Raw genomic sequence first — 20,150 nt, 5'->3', positions numbered from 1 at the left:
ACAATTAAGGGTGAAATGCTAATGCAAAGACAACAGGGATGCTTTCCTTGCATGTTTCAGAAATCCCTTACAAGTACAGCACACACAGTGGCGTCACTAGGGTTCACGTCACCCAGTGCAGGATGCCAGGGCATCACCCGCCCATGCAGTGGGCGGGGCAATACCCCAGGTGGTGGGCATGGTGATGTACCATCACTCCGCCCCCACTGGTTTTTTGGCTGTACCTTTTGATAGAACAAAGATAGAACACATTCTGCATGAAATGACGCATTGATTGATATATAACAATGGTATTATTCCTCCAAACTGTGATTTTAGTGATTTTGGTCACGTGGTGTCACACCCCCCCCCCAGGGTGTCAATTTACTAACACCTTATTGCAGCAGTTCTCAAACTTTTAGCACTGGGACCCACTTTTTAGAATGACAATCTGTCCAAGAACCACCAGAAGTGATGTCATGGTAGAAGTGACATCATCAGGCAAATTAAAATAAATAAGTATAAATAATTAAAGTAAAACAAATAATTAAATAAGCAGAAGCCAGCCCTGTTCCACCAAGTGAATTTCCTCTGTAGCCTGCCTGCAATAACAACCCCCCCCCTCCAAAATCAGTAAGGTTTTGAGCCCTACCCAGTACCCAGTTCAATTTAAGAACTTCTGTTTAAACCAGATCACTGTCAGGATCCACCTGGCTTTGCAAGTCTCAAAAAGATTTGCCTTATCAGCTGAAGCTTCTTTTGATCCTTTTTAGTGGGGGGGGCTGCCTTCTGGAGCACTTGTTTAGCTCCAGGTGCATAGGATCAGGACCATTCTGGTAGCCTTGCACTCTCCTTCATCTGATCTTCCACACTAGCCAAGGCACGTTTGCTTACTCATGAGTAAACGCGACCATGAGGCTTAGTTTCACTTTCCATAGGGCTCAATACATTCATCTGCATGGAGGGAGGCACTTCTTTCTCAGGTGTTTTTGGGGGCTGCATTCATTGGATCAGGACCATTCTGGTGTCTTTGGATTCCTCTCAACCTGCCCTTTCCAAAGGACTAAGGCAAGTTCTCCTACTCACGAGTAAACGCGCGATACTGGTCACTTTCACTTTCCATAGAGATCCATGCATTTTTTGTTCTCCAGTCTTTTGACCATAACTTTTGATAGAAAAGAGATATATCCTTCTGGTTTTTTGCATTGCCTTCTGCTCGAAATTCCACATCCAACGGTATATAATATGATGGGATTACTCCTAACCACCGCGATTTTAGCGTGTCACCCTCCAGTGCACGTCACCCCCCATGTGCACGTCGCCCAGTGAGGACCACACCCCCCGCACCCCCCTAGCGGTGCCACTGAGCACACATTCATTGTGTGAGCACATAAAGAGACCAGATTAAATCCTGGGCAAAACTGGTGTGCCGCCCCAAAGAAAGAAGAGTCTGATTCAGCTCCACTGATGGGAGTAACACAACATATCTGTGACATGAAAGTAGCTGCATTTCATGAGCACCGTGAATACAGTTTTCAAGAAACCATCTTTGTCGTGCGTTTTCGCCGGAGGCAGGAGAATTCCTACCTGATAAATTATGCATCGGCTCCAGTAGCTGACACATTTCCTTTTACCAGTTGCAAAATGTCACACGCAGCCTGCTTTGTAAAGGTGAAGCAAGCAGTCAAAAGTGCATTGTTACCATTCAGAGCAGAAAAAAAGGGGGAAGCAAATATAAGTACAGCAATAAAGGCTCAAGAAGTACCTTGGCAGGGTTGCTCTTGGAGACGCTTCTCTTCAAGATGCATTTGGAGACCAAACCCTATATATGCAGACTACCCTTTCTGTGTCATCTCCATTTCTACTCTGACAAAAAATAATAGTCAGGCCCAAATACTAATGTAGCCATCAGGATAACATAAATGTGTTAAATAAACACATTGCTTTAAGATCGCAGCCCTTTAAATTCTGCAACATTGTATTGTGTCTTCCTAGAATACAAAGGAGCTGTACTTAGCACAGTAGAAAAAAACACAGAAAAAAAATCACTAGGTTAAAACACACACACATATACACCACCAATGATCAGCCACTGCATCAGATTCTCCCATGGTCCAGATGCAGTCACATCACTTCACCTTCTCAGTACCATCTCCATGACAACCATGAAATTTGGATGCTATAATCACTGATGAATTTATGCTTTAAAATGTAGCTGTGTTTAAAAAAAAAAAAAAAAGAGCTCAGCATATATCAGAGTTGTAAAGAAAGGCAGTCCTGTATGTGATGGATGGTGGCTAGGATTTTTTTTTTTTAAATAAAGCCGGTAAGTGATTTGATGATGTTTTTTCTAATTGTTAGCCACCCAGAGCCTTTGAAGATGGGGTGGGCTAGACATCTAGGTACAAACAGCTCTTTCTTCATTTCTCAGGGCTTTCTTCCTATTCAGATATGTAAGAAAAATTAATTTGCTTCACTGGAGGATTCAAAAAATTGAACAATTTGTTTGAAACCATTATATTTGATTGCGCTAAACATCACACCCTAAATTCTGCACCTGAGAAATACAACACAACACACACACACCCAGAGTATATTCACATATACAAACCCTGTGTATCTGTGAATGCAAATTGGCGGTATCTAGAGACAAGTCCAAACCTAGCGACTGCAGCTTTAAATCAATGCATCAAATATTAATACTGCCTGTCATTCTAATGAAATGCTTAATCAAGAACATATTACATAGGATGCCACAGATGTGGATGAAGTACAGGATCAACATGAAGATATTGTGATTCCACTTACCAGAGCTAAAAGCTTTCTCCCACAAATGCAGCTTGCCTTTCTCCTCCACAATCCGTGCAAAATCATCAGCAGCTACACATAAAGAATCATTCTCTCTCCCAAGCCTTCCTGGACTTTCCTTTTATTGTCTTTTCCCCCTTCTTGCAACGGGTCACGCCTCCCCAGCTTTCTTCAGGTGTCAAAAGATTGCTAGGAAGCAGGTTGCAGGAAAGCAGGGAGGGGAGAAAAGGGGTGGGGGTCGAGAGATAGATAAGTCTGAAAGGGAAGGTGGAGAGAATGATGGAGCTTGAATTCAGTGAAAGAGCAGAGGAAGAGATCTCATGTATAGGCTTTATATGCGTTTCGGACGAGTGAACAATTTAGATAGGAAATAGTACAGCAAGTGTGAGCAAATAGCTAAGGATATTTCACATTTTCTTCAAAGATCTGAGGATGCTCTGTCTCCAGCTAGCCAATTGGGTACCTTAAAACTAGAACTTGGAAATTCCTGCCAAACAGGCAAGCTGTCTTTAAGAAAATGGGGTGCATACAAAACAACAGCTTTGGTAAAACTCCGAAGCATCTACTGCACTTATATGGCTTGTGCATCCTCCCTCCCATTCTCCCTAACCACAGTGTTGCACAAAAGCAAACTCTCACCTGATTTTTAAGTGCTTGGGTTTTCCTTTGTGTGATTATTCCCTATTGTATGTTCCTTCTTGCATTGCAATATGGGCTCTGAAACATGTTCGTGTATTTTTCTGTGTTTTCCAGTACAAAATATTGTGTACAGAAATATTTTTTCTTACCCAGAATTGCATAAAGAGAAGGTATGGACCTAGAATGTACCTCCAAGGATGTCTCGTGTGCTCATTGTAATGTACCATGTAGTGTCTGCACACTTGCAATGACATTTGGAGAAACTGCTTGTCTATACAGTTACCAAACAAGAGTACCCTGAAACCAACCTTAGTAGAGGAGCAAGTGTACAAGCAGGCTGTGAGGTGCTTCTTTTTATTTTATTTTATCAGTGTGTAATGTCTTCCCAGCACCTGCCCCTTTTTTGCTTATAATACTGGGGCTTAGTGCAAAAATAATTCGCTACTATAATTCTGGCTACTAGCTACATATTTGGGGCGGGGGGAGCTGTTTGCTTATAGCAGTGTACAGATCATCCAGGAAACAGGCTCTCACGAACAGGCTAAGAAACGATGAAGTCAACAGGACTACTAATAACTAATAGCCCAAATCCTAATTAAATCCCCATGCAATGATGCTGCAGCGCCAGCATGGGCTACATCCCACAGGGGAACTTTGGCGGCTGGAGTTCTCCTCAGGATACCAAGGCAATTGCCCTGGGGTAAGCCCAGGAGCTGCACTGGGACAACTCTGACCTGTGCCCATGAAATCATTGGCACAAGTCCATGTTGATCCGTGCAGGCATATTAGGCCTGGAAAGGGGTTTTGGTTATGGTGCACACTGGTGATGCTGATCCTACCTCCCTCCTGAGCCCAAGCCACCCATCCCCCTGCCTCATCTTCTCCCCGTTCCACCCCCTCTCCTCCTTCTCCCACCCTCCCCTGCCCTTCGCCTGTGCCAGACTTACCTGATCTGCTGGGTGTCCCAAAGCGTCCCAAGGCTGCCCACATATGTGGGAAGGCTCTGGCCTTCCTGCCAGTATTCCAGCTACTAGCAATGTCGCAAAGTGCTTACAGGCATTACAAATTCTATTCAGGCTTAATTGTCTTTGTTTTAAAAAAAACTAAAAAGTTCCAAACTGTTTAGCCCAGGGGTGTCAAACTAATTTCATACAGCGGGCTGAATAGAATTTGTGATGCCTGCTAAGACCGAAAGTGATGTCATTAAGCAGGAAGTGATGTCATTAAGCAGCTCATGACCAGAAATAAGCACTTTGCTCTCACGTAGAAACTCATCAGCTGCAAATGACTGATCAGCTGCAAATGACTCATCAGCTGCAAATACACAAATCTTGATAATATTTTCAAGATATGAAATGTGAAGCCAGATCAGAATGAAACACCTTGAATGTAGTCGTTCTTGAAAGAAAGAACCTTCTTTGAAATTGTAAAAATCCCTATTTAATAGGGATTTAATAAAGCCTGCCTATGTAAACCGCCTTGAATAAAGTCTTGAATAAAGACCAAGAAAGGCGGTATATAAATACCTGTTGTTGTTGTTGTTGTTGTTGTTGTTGTTGTTGTTGTTATTATATGGGAGAGCCCAGTTATCAATTAGGCTGCCCTTTTCAGCAGAGATACCTCAGCACAGCTCAGCAGCTGAGTGCAGTTCTTGATGGTGCTGGGAGAGCCCAGGGGCTGGATAAAGAGCTTCCATAGTCTGCGTCTGGCCCATGGGTCCTATGATTTGACACTCCTGGCTTAGCCTTTCCTTGCAGAGAGGTTGGTTTGGTTATTTTGGTTGCTCTTTTCTGCCTCCATGCCAGCTCTATTTGGGACAACTGGAACTGTGGCAATATCATAAATTTACATCTCCTGTGGGCCAACTGGTGCCCTAGAGGGCACATCTCTTTGCTGCAGGTGGGCTGGGCTGTCACAGAAGCACCCCCAGTCAGGGGGAGGAGGCAATTATCTACCTGGCTTCACCAGGGGTTATCTCAGAGATCTATGGCAGGAAGAGGGTTGCACTATCCTTCACCTGCCATCTCATGGGAGCTTTCCCACATCCTTAGGTAGGGCATATAGGGTTGACCAGCTGGCCGGCACCAGCGATGCCACCTCCAGCTGCTACCCACAGCCGCCCATCATCAGCCATCTGATTCCTTTTGTAGCTCTGGTTGGCCTCCACTCCTTCCTGCCTTAACCCCTTCATCCTTGGTGCTGCTTCTGATTGTTCCCTGGCATCACTTTCTTGTTCCTCATTACACTGCCTGGCAGAAGCTCTGGGGCTGCAGTAGAGGTCATGCCCAGCAGGGAGAATGAGGGCGCTTACCCATGGAAAGGATTGTGCCTGCACCGGAGCTGTGGCCAATGGAGGCATAAGCTGCTTCAGGGAGCATTTGGGCATGCTTGATGGGTCCCTTGGCTTTGTCAGCCTTGTGGCATGAGCCATGGGTTGCAGGTGGTTTGTCACAGCAGCCTGTCTCCACCATGCTACAGAGTCCACATAAGTCAATGGACTGGCAATAGATTTATACGAAGGTGTTACAATCCCAGTAACTTTATTTTCAAGTCTTTTCTTTATAATTCCTGGCACAGAATTTGCTCTTTTCACCAGTGCTGCTCATTTAGTTGACATTTTTATGGAGGAATCTGTGACATCTTTCCTTGTCTGTCATTGCTGGTTCAAGTTCCATTGGTTTAATTGTGAAGTTAGAATGCTTTTTTTTTTTTTTACCCCACTGTGCATCTCTTTACATTTACATTGAACTTTACTGACCATACACATGTATACAAGGAAGGAAAGAAGAGAATATTCATGGATATATTCTCATTGATAGACTCTCTGGGACAAGGTTTCAAGTCTCCTAGAGTAACACATATTGGTGTATATATGCACCAATAAGATGAGGGCCTATAGGTTAGTGTCTTGGGCAGCAGGGCTCAAAGTCAAAAGCCTCTGACTCTCCGTTTGACTTTTTCACACAGCACATAACTGCTCTGTGGAATTCATTGCCACAAGATGTAATGGTGGTGATTAGCTTGTTTGGCTTTAAAAGGGGATTGGATAAGTTGTGGAAGACTGTTCTATCAATAGCTATGAGTCATGATGGCTATACACTACCTCCAGGTTCAGAGGTGGTATGACAGGTTTGTCACCATGGGAAACAGAATGTTGGACTTGATGAGTTTATGGCCCAATCCAGCATGGCTTTTCTTACGTTCTAAAGATGCGGGGGAAGTCACAGTTGCAGTACATTCCACATTTTATTATATTATTCTACACTCATATTATTCTGAGTTTGTGACATTGCATTGAGGGTGGTTTTCAGGCAGATTCGTCTTTACTTTCACATTCCAGTATGCACCAGCCCAAATGGTGTCCAGTTCTCTAATGCTTCAGTACTCTAATTCATACATTAAGTGCGTTGGAGTCTTCCTCATTCATTCTAGAATTTTTAAAAAAGCTGTTCAGTTAATGTTCAGTTGGCAACCTGTGGTTCGTCGGCTAGATTTGGCTTGGCACCCAAAGTCATCCAACCCATGCAAAGCTCAGCTTGGAAGGCAGAGCTTCCTACCCAATTTGCTGCATGGCACATAGACAATGCAAGACTGAGCAGGCAGCTCTGCTGTTCCCTATGTGGTGTGTGGCAAATTGGGCAGGAGGCAACTCCATGCAGCAGATCTGGAGCCTGGCAACCTGGAATTTTGATGACGGTGTGATTTCATCTTTGCCAAACGTCCAGTCCCTTTGCCCAAAAAGGCTGCAATCTCTGAGTTGAAGAGGAAAGGTGCTTACAAATTCATCTGTGCACCTAAAAGCATCCTATGCAATCAGTTGACACATTCTTCATCTCACATATTGTGCTTGTTTACAACTTTGCCTAGTTTCTAAGCTCCTACACATTTGCTCATTCTCTCAGTCCTGTTGTTGGCAAACTTCAGTTTCAAAAGACTATGGTATCACACTCTGGATGGTGGTTCTGGAACAGCATCTAGTGTGGCTGAAAAGGCCGATTCAGGAGTGACAATCCCTTCCACACTGGGAGCAAGTGTAGTCTGTCCCTGGTCTGTCTCCCTGGCTGTGGGCCTTCCTTCTTTGCCTCTTTGCCTCGGTCTGTTGGCCAAGTGTTTTTTCACCCTAAACCTCACGCACCCCATGAGGCTAACGGACTGTGGCGAGGCAACACCTTACTGGCTGGGGACTGCCCAGCTTAAGGCGGGTGGTAGCTGCCCAATGAGATGCAATGATCTCTCCCACCGTCGGAAGCAGCCCCTGGCGTCACGCTCTACGCCAATCGAGCGAAGACTTATAACCGGTAAACTGGTGCTTCCCATGTTGTGCTGATACCGTATGGCGAAGTTGGAGTGTCCTCTCCAGTGTGCGAAGCCTGGGTAAAGAAGGTATGGAGGATAGGATAGGCTTTTACCATTGTGGCATGGGGGAGGAAGCTGGAGTCAGGATTATATCATGCTTGAACTGTCATAAGAAGTGGCTTCATATCAAATCCAATTCTCAATCCATGTTTTTCAGTATTGTCAACAAGGACAAGATTTTTTTTCTTCCTCTGCCCTACTTGGTGATGCGAGGGATTGAACCTGGGACCTTCTGCATGCAAAACAGGTACTCTACCCCAAGACACATGCTTTTTAAATTCCGAACACTTAATTCTGACTACCAACCTCTTTCATCATATTTTAAGCTGCAGAGTGCAATCTCACACATGCCAAACCAAAAGAAAACCCAGCAAATTAACTATTCAAGCTTATTAGAACATCAATCAGTCCTGCAGAATTGCTCTGCTTGAAATTCTGAAGATTTAATTAATCCACTTTAAACAAAGCCAGCCTGTTGAAAAGGCCAATCTGACCCATTAGTCACAAATGTAGGATCCTCCTCCCCTTTTCTCTTGTCAACTTGCTTTGCCTCATGCGCTGACAGACACATGCCTCAGTGCCCATCTGCCCCCAATTTTGTATTCCTTTCTGTGTCTTCCATCTAGAAATGTGGTTCCCTCCATCACTACTAATGGATGTCATTTTCTCGAACCAGAAGATAACCACAAGTTACTTAAAACCAACTTCCAGATACTAAACTCTCTCTTGGTCTCAGGTGTGTTGCTTCAGTGCAGTAAAATGCATCTGCATGACACCATCAATGCACACATGGTAGTATTACAAGCAAGAAGAGACCTGTTGGGAAAGGCAAGCCAGTTCCTAAAAGTTCTGTGAGAAATCAGATAAACACCAAGCCAATTCCAAAGGCCCACGCATGTGGTGCCATCAGTGTGTCAAAGGGAGTTCACCCATCACTAATTCTTAGGTTCTTGAGCACAATGTGAAAATTACTCCAACCAGATGCCACATTTCTACTGTAAGATGCCATATGGCTGTGGTTTCCCAACTGTGGGCCTGGACCCACTAGTGGATCGCGACCTGATTTTTGGTAAGTTGCAAATGTTCCCTTACCCCGTATAACACACAGGCAGCTCCAATGGGTCTCAGATCTGCGCCTGCTATTGAGCAGGTGCAGATTCAGAGAGACCCATGTTGGGTTTCCTCATCTGGGAGAGGGGTTAGAATATAGTGGCAGATCCTGCTGTTGTCTAAGCCCCGTCCCAGGCCAGGCCTGCTTCTCCGTTTCCTCTGCCCTTCCCCCACACAGTTCTGCCCCCTTCCTGCCCTACCCCTGTGCGAGCCAGTGGCCATACTCACTGCCAGGAGCTCTTAGCATCTGTCTTCAGTTACTGAGGCCCAGCACTGACTTGTGTTTGGCTCAGGCCTGATGGTGTATTGTTAGCACACTGCAAAAGTGCCTTATGGCATTTTTGCGACAGCCTAGGTCGGTGGCACTGGCAGAGTGCCGGCGCTGCGTCATAGAATTGGAGCCTCAGGCTACAATCTTGTACATACTTACCTGGGAATAAATTCCATTAAATTCAATGGGGCTGACTTCTGAGTAGACCTGCATAGGATTGCATTGCCACAAAGGACTTTTGCATAAGTGCCTACAGAAGAGCTGGCTTAGTTCACATAGCTTCACAGTTATTAACTTTAATTTGTTTCATTTATATCCCAACTTTCTCCCATGGTGGAACTGAAGACAGGGTACACGGGTTTCCTAGCAGTTTCTCACAAGGCACTGACAGACCTGCTTTAGCAAGGTGGCTGCTCCATATGTCCTCAGACCAGAGCCTAGGGTTAATGAGAACTAACATTAACATTAATGTTAGTTAGCGGCTAACATTAAAGAACATTTGCACATGCACCTACAAAGCACCTGGACAGCTTTGACAGGGACTGTACATGCGCACAATTTAATTTCATGTTTTCAGCCAAAGAATTCAAGAAATAATGCTCTGTGATATATCCGAGCATGCTAAGCTGATATGTACAATGAACCAGGGGAATGATGAACTGGTTACTAACCAGTAGAAGAGTGTTACTAACAATGCATGTGAAAAACCATTAAAAAACCAAAGTGTTTGGGGTTTTCTATCATGTCAATATTATAGGCATTAAAAGCCCTTGACAAGTGCTGAGCGTGCAATAAAAACTCAATAGGTTGAACTTCCGGGGATCCTCTGTTCCCAGGAGTGTATCATTTCTATCCTACGTTGCTCAGACCTAACTGTGCATGATGTTCAAATGCAAAACCCAGGCAGTTCCTTCCTTTAAGTCAGTGGTACTCAAACTTTTCCGGCCAGTGGCTCCCTTGACCCCCGTGGCTGTTGGCCATGACTCCCCATCATGTTCCTGAGGGCTGGAAGTGACATCATTAAACAGGAAGTGGCCAGAAATATTAACTATATTAAATACATTGATTATAATATTATAATTATTATAATATAATATTAAATATATATTAACTATATTAATATTAATTATATTAATCATATCATTAATTAAATGCAGATCTAAAAATATTTTTTTAATACACAGCAATATACATGCTTTATAAATGATCAGCTGCTGATCAACTGTTGGAGACAGGATGCTGGAGTAGGTAGATTTTGTCTGGTCCAGGAAGACTCATTTTTTTAACTTTGTAAGCATACCAATAGAATTATTTTATCAAATGAACTTTGCGAACACCCAGTCTGACCAACATTACACACACACACACACCTCTGTGGACCCCAATCCAACTAATCATTTCTCCCATTCTCCTTGGATAGGATTGAACCCTTTATTAATTTAATGAAATTAAATTTTTCCAGCAGCTGGTGGGGAAAACAAAAATAGACCATGAAAATATATCAGAGCTGATAAGGGTTTGGTTAGGAAGCTGATTTGTCTCCTATACTAGGAGATGCACAGCTCAAGCCTATGCAAGTCTACTCAGAAGTAAGTCCCATTAGAGTCCATGGGGCTTACTCCCAGGAAAGCGTGGATAGGATTGGGCTGGTAATCACTTCATCAATGGCTGACAAGTATTCCCTTCAAATAGCAAGATTCATCACTTTAAAAATACAGCCTTTCCTCTTCAGTCAAACAAGATTAATAAATCACTTTAAAAACAGTACCTTTTTTCTGCTCCTGGCCAAGTAAAGTGTGTGCTTCTCTCCCCCCCCCCCTCCTTGCCAACTGCATGGAAACAACTTTAAGACCCCTGGTGACTGGTAAAATAGGAAGCATTTTATTAGGGGAAGGGGAGGAAAGCGGGAAGGTTTGGAGATCGAAAGGGGGGAGTGGAAGAGGGAGGGGGTTGAAAAGAGAGATTTCACTTTGATGAGAAGCAATCCCAGGCTGGGAACTAGGAACCAACCAGACAAGGGTCAGCGAGGGTTCAGGACTGCAAGCTGAGCATGCTCGGAAGAGGGCGGGGCGGCAGCAGCCACTCTCCCAGCTGAGCAACTCCCATTTCTTCTGCTTTAAAAAAAAAAGCGCAGATGAGGGGCAGAAGATGGGCTCATATTCTGCCCAGGGGTGTGACTGTATTGCTGCGAGAGGACATCCTGCACCTCCCCTTTGAGTTCCTGGCGCTGCCCTAAAGAGCCGCGCCTCACAGTTTGAATAACACTGCTTTAAGTAAAAATATTGGGGGGAAGGGTGGTGGTATCTGGCAATTTTAAAATGGAAGAAGCCTCTTCTGCTTCCACCTATCAGGGTCTAGTAGAGGGGGGTAAATTTGTACCTGGACCCAGGGTCAAAAAGAAGGCCCAGGAGCCTAAGGAGGGGGCCAGAATTTCCTGGGATCTTACATTTTCCTATCTACTCAGACTTGTTGCCCTCACAGGATGCTGGGGACAATACCACGAGTGTACAGCTGCAGCTACTAGCAAGCCATATATGCTGGGCCAAGGAATGCATACATGACCCTTCTTAACACAGTGTCAAATCTGAGAGGAAACTGGCCACAATAGCTCTTTGGCTCTGGAAGGAGTGTATAGGAGCTCAGGGACACAGCTGTGGCACTACAGATGCTGCAGAAACAAGTTTTAGTATGCGCAAGAAACTTTCCATTCTAGTGGGAGCCTAAATATGATGATGCTAATTTTCTGCCTGATTTTCCATATTTAAAAGATTTTAGAGAGACTTAGGAGTGTGTTTGATTTTCCATTATTCCTGTATCTAGCTGCCAATGCAACGGGGGTGGATAGACCTGGGCTCCAAAGACTTTTCCATCTGTCTTCATCCTCCCTTCCACCCTGTTTTTAGCCCTCCCTGCCCCCATTCTGCTCCCCCATCACCACCACACTCTGTTCTATTCACTCCTTCCCCTTAGCAAAGGGGCCCAAAAGAAACTTTGTACCCCCTGATAAAATTTCTCGCAAAGGCCCTGCCACCAATGCCCACCATCACTCTGTAAACCGGGGGGGGGGGGGGGATGGGAAGTGTATCAGTGTGGCCAACAGCAGTGACTCACTCCACAAATGAGGCATTCTGTCATCACCTTCGCCTGCACCTTTGCATCTGCAGATGGGCTTTCTCTCTGCATCTTCATGAGAGACTTTGAATGATGTCCAATTTATTGTGGATGGGAAGGGCAGGAGAAGGTAAGCATCTCTCGCAACCATGAGAAATTTCCGCTTCTGCTATGCAAAGATGGGCACTGAGGCTTAGAGGTTGTAAAATGGGGCTTCATGCTTGATCTGGCACACCTCTGACACGGTCCTGCTTGTCCCTTCCACAAACAGCTTTGTTTCTGGCCCACCTCACCCCAGCAGTGTCTTTTCTAGTGGCTGTCTGCTGGTGTTGCATCTTTTTAGATTGTGAGCCCTTTTGGGACAGGGAGCCATTAGATACTTGATCTTCTCTGTAAACCGCTTTGTGAACTTTTTGTTGAAAAGCGGTATATAAATACTGTTGTTGTTGTTGTTGTTGTTGTTTCCTGAAAGCTCTCCCTGTGGGCTTTATGTGTGTATGTAGCTGCCCCATTTGCATGATGTGGTGCTTGCCAAGACTTGTCCAAGGACAGTCAGGTTTCACCTGTTTCCTTTTTTCCTCTGGTGTTTCTACCTAGTTTCTTTCTTTCCATTTAATTCCTTTCAGCAAATGGACAGAGCTTGTGATATTCTGATGATGAAGGCTCTTTGGCCCCATCTAGTGTCCACACTCGGAATTTGTGAATCAACTAACTGATTTGGCAACCATACTTACCATATAGAAAAAACGAGACCTCTTTAGGAACATCTGGGCCTTGAAAACTGATAGAGACCTTTCAGTGAAGGAGCATAAAGACATGGCCTCCATTCTATACAGAGTGCTGAACACTTCCATGGGATCCTGATCCCATAGCAAGGCAGTATCTACTTTCAAGACATGAAGAGAATATACTGAGGCTTGTTCCTCAGGGTAAACCAAAGGCCAATTATATGCTGACATCAAAAGAGGCTTGGCTTGCTTACTCTAAGCTCCCTCTGAGCAACAAAGAATCCTCAGTGCCCTCTAAAATGTTCTTGCATCTAGGACAAGGCTTGATTAACTAATGAGCATATCTGCCCCCCTCCACATCCTGACCAACTCAATTTGCTCTGGAACCAAGGGTCATTCACTTTCACCATTCTTGAGGAAGAGAAACAGAAAGGAGGTGTTCAAGAGGAACACTGTTTCAGCAATAAGGACCAGTCTAAAATAAGGCAGGATAGAAAGTCATTGTCCAATATTCCAAAGTCCAAAGACAGAGTTTTGCTCACAGATCTATACATTGTTTTCACCACAAATCCATTGTTGCCCACAAATCCATACATTTTTTTTTTTTTTGCCTAGCCAAAGCTTTAACAGGTTTCTCTAGCACGTATCACTAGAGTCGATCTGATGGCATATTGGTGATCTCTGTCATAAGTCAAGTACCGTCGGTTCTCATGTAACACCAAGGTTAGGTTCTGAAGCCAATGCATAAGGTAAAAATTGTGTATAATCAAGATCACACTTAATGTCTGTACTGTCTCTTTCAAAACTAACATCACACAGGAGAGAAAGGAAACTGAGAGGATTGAAGGAACAGCAGATTCTATCTCAGGCTCACTCCTGAGATTGGGCGTATACCCAGTGAGTGGAATGGTGGACAGAATCACCAGCATTATTTAACTGTTCTTTCTCTCCCCTCCCCTCCCCTCCCCTCCCCTCCCCTCCTCCTTCTTCTTCTTCTTCTTCTTCTTCTTCTTCTTCTTCTGATAAGATTGTATTATTGATGAATTTGCACAAATTAATGCACATATGTTGTGGGCTGACTATACTTCTAAGTGTTACAGGCATAATAAAGCACATTTGCTCCAGGAAGGCGGTCTGTTTCCAAGCAGAGTCCCTGTGGCAAGTATAATCTGCAGAATACTCTCAGTAGAGTATTTTATGTATTTAAATGGGAAATCATTTGCTATTTACAGTTAGGGGAACTGTGGTCTATGTAAAAGCACTGCAGAGCGCGGCAAATGTGTTTGTTGAGAAGGGTTAGCTATAATAGGAGATCGAAATAATTGAAGTTCTTTAACCCAGGATTGGTTTATGTTACAATTTTCCCTATCCACCACTGCCCCAGTAAGGGCCTGGCTGAAAGTATCTGGAAATTAGTGACTGGCTCCATTTCAGGGATTTTTTTAAAAATCGTAGTTTAAGGAGATACATAGAATTAAAACAAAATGACAAACCAAATCAATGAATAATATCTGCCCTTATATAACAACAACAACAGCTATTTATATATCATCTTTCTGGTCATTGGATTGCTCCTTTGGCTTTATTCAAGGTGGTTTACATGGGCAGGCTTTCTCTAAATCCCCGAAGGAGTTTTTACAATTAACAGGGAAGTTCTATCTTTCAAGAACTGACTACGTTCTAGGTGGATCTTCTCACAGTCTGGTCACATTCTGGCTGCTGTCTCCTCCCACACAGACAAAGAGCTTCAGAGCCAGCTTCTTTGGTTCTCAGAAGAAGAAGAGCTCTGTCAAGGTCTTACTTTCAGGTGACTTTCAGATCTTCAGATGATATCTTTGAGCACCTCAGCAGCTCTACCCTCTAGACCAGGGGTGCCCAAACCCCAGCCCGGGGGCCACTTGAGGCCCTCCAGGACTCCCAATGTGATCTGCGGGGAACCACCAGTCTCCAATGAGCCTCTGGCCCTCCAGAGACTTGCTGGAGCCCATGCTGGCCCAGCACAACTACTCTCAGCGTGAAGATGAGTGTCTTGCATTAGCTGTGGGACAAGGGCTCCCTCCACTGCTTGCTGTTTCACATGTGTGATGCAGCAGTGAAGGAAAGGCTGGCCATGCTTTGTGCAAGGCCTTTTATAGGCCTTGAGCTATTGCAAAACCTTCATTCATTCATGGAAGTTCCATCTCTAATATATTCATTTATGTAAATGTATGTAAATTTATTCAAATTTAAAATGTAAATTAATTCTTTTTTTTCCTGGCCCCTGACATGATGATGAGATGATGTGGCCCTTCTGCCAAAAAGGCTGGAAACCCCTGCTCTAGACCTGACCTCCTGCACAGACCTCCTTATATATAAGTTGTATACCTGACTAGAGGTGTGGTTTTTTGATGATAATGAAATCAAAATGCATAATACTGTTTTCTGCACTTCTCATTTTTGTCCAAAAAACAAAATCTGTGAAAAAAATAAAAATGAAAAATCACACCTCTATACATTACTTAATATTACCCATTGTCTATTATTTTGAAGGCTAGGGAAGTCTGGAGTGTTGCAGGATGCCATCTCCCTCCCGAGGATACCTGTATGAATGGGCCTGAATGTTAAGTGTTTGGACTGCTGGATCCCCTGAACCAAACTTGGCTTCTTGCAACGTTTCATGGGAGATATGGTCTATGTTCATCAGAAAGTCTAACCCTCTCTGTACTGCTATGAAAGATAAGGGATTGGGGCGTCTTTGTGAAAACGGGCCCCGCGCTCTTTGTGCACTGGCATTCTCATGGCCCTTTTGAAGCTGTATGCCTTTCTGCCAAAGCCAGCCAGGTGTTCTGCAACACCTCCAGGTTGGGTGACTGGAGTGTGCCTGATAGTTATCCCAAGTCAGAGTGAGCTTACATCCTCTTATGTTCAATATGAACATAGGCTAGAAAGCTAGAAGGAATTGGCGTGCCTCTATCAATGAAGTGGCAATTCCCTTCTCCAAGCATGCTTTGGATGCCCCTTGGATTAGGGATTAGGGTAGGTCAAACGAGAATTGTTTTCTTTTCAGTTAGTGACATTTTGACTGAAAACCTTCATGTAGGTCAGCAGTTTTCAAACTCTCTGGGAGAGTCTGAGCCGCTCTAAGTCATTGCAGGGGCAGGGGGAAGGCAGTGACGCGATCCCCAGGATCACGTTGCTCAGGGGGCCACAGGGGCTTGGCTGTACTTACCAGAGCCTCCTGTAGCCTCCCGGTGGTGCGGGAGCCCTGCGTGAGTGTCTGCAGGGCTCCCCGAAGCTTAAGAAGTGAAAGTAGAGTGATCATGCTCCACCTCTGCAAAACAAAAAGTGGAGAGCAATTGCTCCACTTTCACTTCTTAAGCTTTGGGGAGCCCTGCAGACATTTGTGCAGAGCTCCCCGCATCCCCGGGAGGCTGCAGGAGGCTCTGGTAAGTACAGCCAAGCCCCTGCGGCCCCCTAAGCAACATTATCCTGGGGATCGCGTCGCTGCCTCCTCACTGCCCCTGCCCCTTAAGTGGGCAGAGGCCAGGGCCCTCAGGCTGGGGCGTCACGATGCCCCAGTTTGAAAAGCCCTGATTTAGGTCTATCATAGACTTGGTTTTCCCCTCCCCCATTTCCCTTTATTAAAAAAATAAATAAAAGAGTATCCCTTCCCCAAAGAGAGAATGTTAGTGGAAGTCTAAGCTGGAATGCAAGAAGAGTGTGCGCATGTACATGTACGTGTGGGCCCAATCCGATCCAATTTTTCAGTGCTGATACAGCTGCAATGCAGCCTTGAGGTAAGAGAACAAATGTTCCCTAACACCCTCCTCTTATTCAACAAGTTGCAGGAACTCTGTGTGAGCTGACTTTGTGACTTTGCATTCAAGCAAAATCATAAGAACGTTTTTTATCCTGCTAAGATTATAATATTTACATAGTTATGCCCCTCATATTCCCAGGACTCATTCCCATCAGAATTCACAATTCACTTACTGATCCCCAATCATCCTTCCATCCATTGCCCTCCTACTCATCTCCCTCCTTCCAACATAAGAAGCTTTCCACCACCACCTCCAATATTAGCCCCCCACATGTCCCCCTTTCCATGATTCCTACTCCCCACTAAGTTCTGGGGTCTACTTTAAAAGTCAGCTAAGCCAGTGACAAACAGCACCCAAACTTCCCACCAGTGGCATCACTCTGGTTGTGTCATCCAGTGTGGTAACTTGTGTTCTCACCGCCGTTAACTTCATTCATTCATTCATTTTACTATATAACAGTACATGTCACCCAACAAATCAATACCCCCCCCCCCAAAAAAAAAAAAACCAGTGGCCAACTTGATGACACTCAGATAACTGAATAGGAGTTCTGGTATTAGCTCTGATACATGGAAATGAGAACTGTCTCATATGAATACCTTATTGGTTCTTGGTTCTATGCTTATTGGTTCTATAACACCTCATTGGCTCTCGGAACAGTCAGTCTCACTGGTCAATTTTGAGTTAAGAAAATCAAAGAAATCCACTTTTTGTTACATAAGGCAATCGTGTTTTCTTTTTCTCGTTATTTGGCTATAACTTTTGATAGAATACAGATAATTCAACATTGTTTCATTACATTCTTCATTAATTTACCCATCAAATGATATATAACTTTATGATATTATTCATATATACCAAGGTTTACACAATTTTGGCCACTTGCGGTGTCAACATCCCCAAGGGTGTCACCCAGCGCGGTCTGCCTCCTGCCCCCTTAGCTATGCCATTGAGTGCACCAATAACACCTAGCTCTTTTTCTCCCTTCTGTCTGAGTCAGATGAGGAAGTGGAGGTGTTTTGGTGATTAGGATCAGTAATGGGCTGGATAAGGTCCAATAAACTGAAACTCTATTCAGACAACACTACAGCACAGTCTTTACATGCAAACTCAGAAGTCCCATATTTTGTTCCATGGAGCTAACCCCTTGGTAAACGTTTGTAAGACTGCAGCCTTAGATTCTTTAGGTAAGTGGTTCTCCTGTTCAGGGAGGGAGGTCTGGTGGTCATCCTGGGCAGAAATTGTTCTCCCACTTAAGGGATCAGCATTTTCACTTTAGGATGCTTTTTATGACTTTTTGGAACAGTACAAAATGCAACTGTGAGGCTACTAATTGGGACCTGCTCTTGGGAACGCATCTTACCCATGTTCTGTTTCCAGCTCAAGGTGCTGGTGGTCATTTGTAAAGTCTTAAATAGCTTGACACTTGGGTGCCAGAAAGACTGCCTACTACCACACACATGCCGCCCTGAAACTCACATGGCCTATTCCAAGTCCCTCCATTGCCTGAAGTTATATGGCTGATAACCAGGGAGAGAGCTTTCTTGGTTGTGGCAAGGTGTATATGTGACCAGAGACACTTTCTTGGTGGTGATGTCTCATTAGTGTTAGGTGAAGACTGTTCTTTACCCAGGCATTTCAGCAAGACTTTTAAGCTGTTTCAAAACAGTGTGCATATGGAAGGCTATGTGCCCAATCCCATCCGGTTTTCCAGTGCGGGTGCAGCTATGCCAATGGGGCATGCACTGCATCTTGTGGTGGGGCAGCAGTCACAGAGGCCCCCTTAAAGTATGGGAACATTTGTTCCCTTACCTTGCGGCTGCATTACGGTTGCACCAGTGCTGGAAAATTGGATGGGCTCTATGTTGGGACTTTTGCACAGGTGCAGTTGTCCTTTGGTGGTGATTTTGTACAGGTGTAACTTAACCTGTATATGTGAAGAGGACTTGTTATGTTATTTTGCTGGGTTTCAGCATTTTATTACATTTTGCTGCTCCTGTGACTTCTCATGTTGCATTTTATTGTACTTGCATTTTATTGTACTGCTAGTTTACGTATTAATAAAGGAAATATCTTGAGATTTTATATTGAAGTGTAGCATATCCATATTGAAGTTTACACTTCAATTTTATATTGAAGTGTAGCATATACATATGCTAAATATTCTTATTGTTAAGAATACTTATGTACTTATGTACCGTTCACCTAAATGGTAATACCCAAACAACTAAAAATGTAGCTGAATCCACAGGATGTAGAGTGATGTGAGATTGCCACACTTTTTGAGTTGTGGAGACATTTCCTGCTCTCCACAGCTGCCCCACCTCTCCTTTTGCTGGTCTGTAGATGGCAATCTGGCTCCCTTGGCTCTGTTGCTTGCTAACTTTCGGCGGAAAGGGGAGGGGGATGTTGCCAAACAAAAGAATTGCACATTCCTGTTAGCAAAGAGTAACAAAACTCCTCCTGAGATCCTCTTGGAGATGAAGTAGGGAGGAGCACAGGATGTTTTTTCCCTTGCCCAAAGGGCAACTGTGATCCATTTGCAGTGTGCAAACGCCTGATAGGCAGGACACATTCTCAGACTATTCCTTCTGGGTGAGAGCAGTTGCTAGGCGACAGCATCCCCTGGGAGCCGGTGGTGCCAGCATGCTGATCCCATTATGTCAGCAGGAGGGGATGAAACCACCCGGCAGCTTTAGGTAAAGATGCCAGAGCTGACAGGCTGGAAAGGGAAATGGCTTGGACTGTGATGCATGGCACTGAAACAAAGACCACCTTTCAGACTCACTTGTGGAGCCCTGGCTTTCTGGATCCGAGAGCACCTCACAGTTGGAGGACCCAGAATGAAACTAGCCTCATAAGAGGATGGAGAGGAGGGTTAAAATAAAAGCCTAATCCTGCCTCACTGCTGATGGCAAAGAAAAGAACCCCATCGGCACTGGATGTGAAGAAAGGTCAGCTCCGCACAGCCTGCAGTAATCTGTAGAAAGCAGAGGCACTCATGTGTTCTAATGCAAATGGAACTGCCTGTGGGCCAGAGCCCCAGAATGGGGTTGAGATCAGCAGGCGTTTTACTACAAAGAGTGGATTCCATCCGAATGTGCTTTGCAGTGTGGTGGGTGTGCATGGCCCAGCTGCAACCATGCGGAGATGGAGAGCCATTCATTTGCCACATCACGCTCACAGGGAGGCAAGCATCTGCACTGTCCGGCAAACCCACATTGTGTTCAGTTCTGGGAGTGTGGCAATACTTGCCTGGCTGGCTATGTGATCAGACACTACAGAGAGCCAGCTTTCATCTGGCTGTAGTCACTCCGCTATGAATTTGTAAGGGGCTAATTCCCTGTT

This window comes from Tiliqua scincoides, chromosome 4 (assembly GCF_035046505.1).
Source record: "Tiliqua scincoides isolate rTilSci1 chromosome 4, rTilSci1.hap2, whole genome shotgun sequence".
Taxonomy (NCBI): Eukaryota; Metazoa; Chordata; class Lepidosauria; order Squamata; family Scincidae; genus Tiliqua; species Tiliqua scincoides.
The sequence above is the reverse complement of the archived record's forward strand: the minus strand, read 5'-3'. Positions refer to the sequence as shown.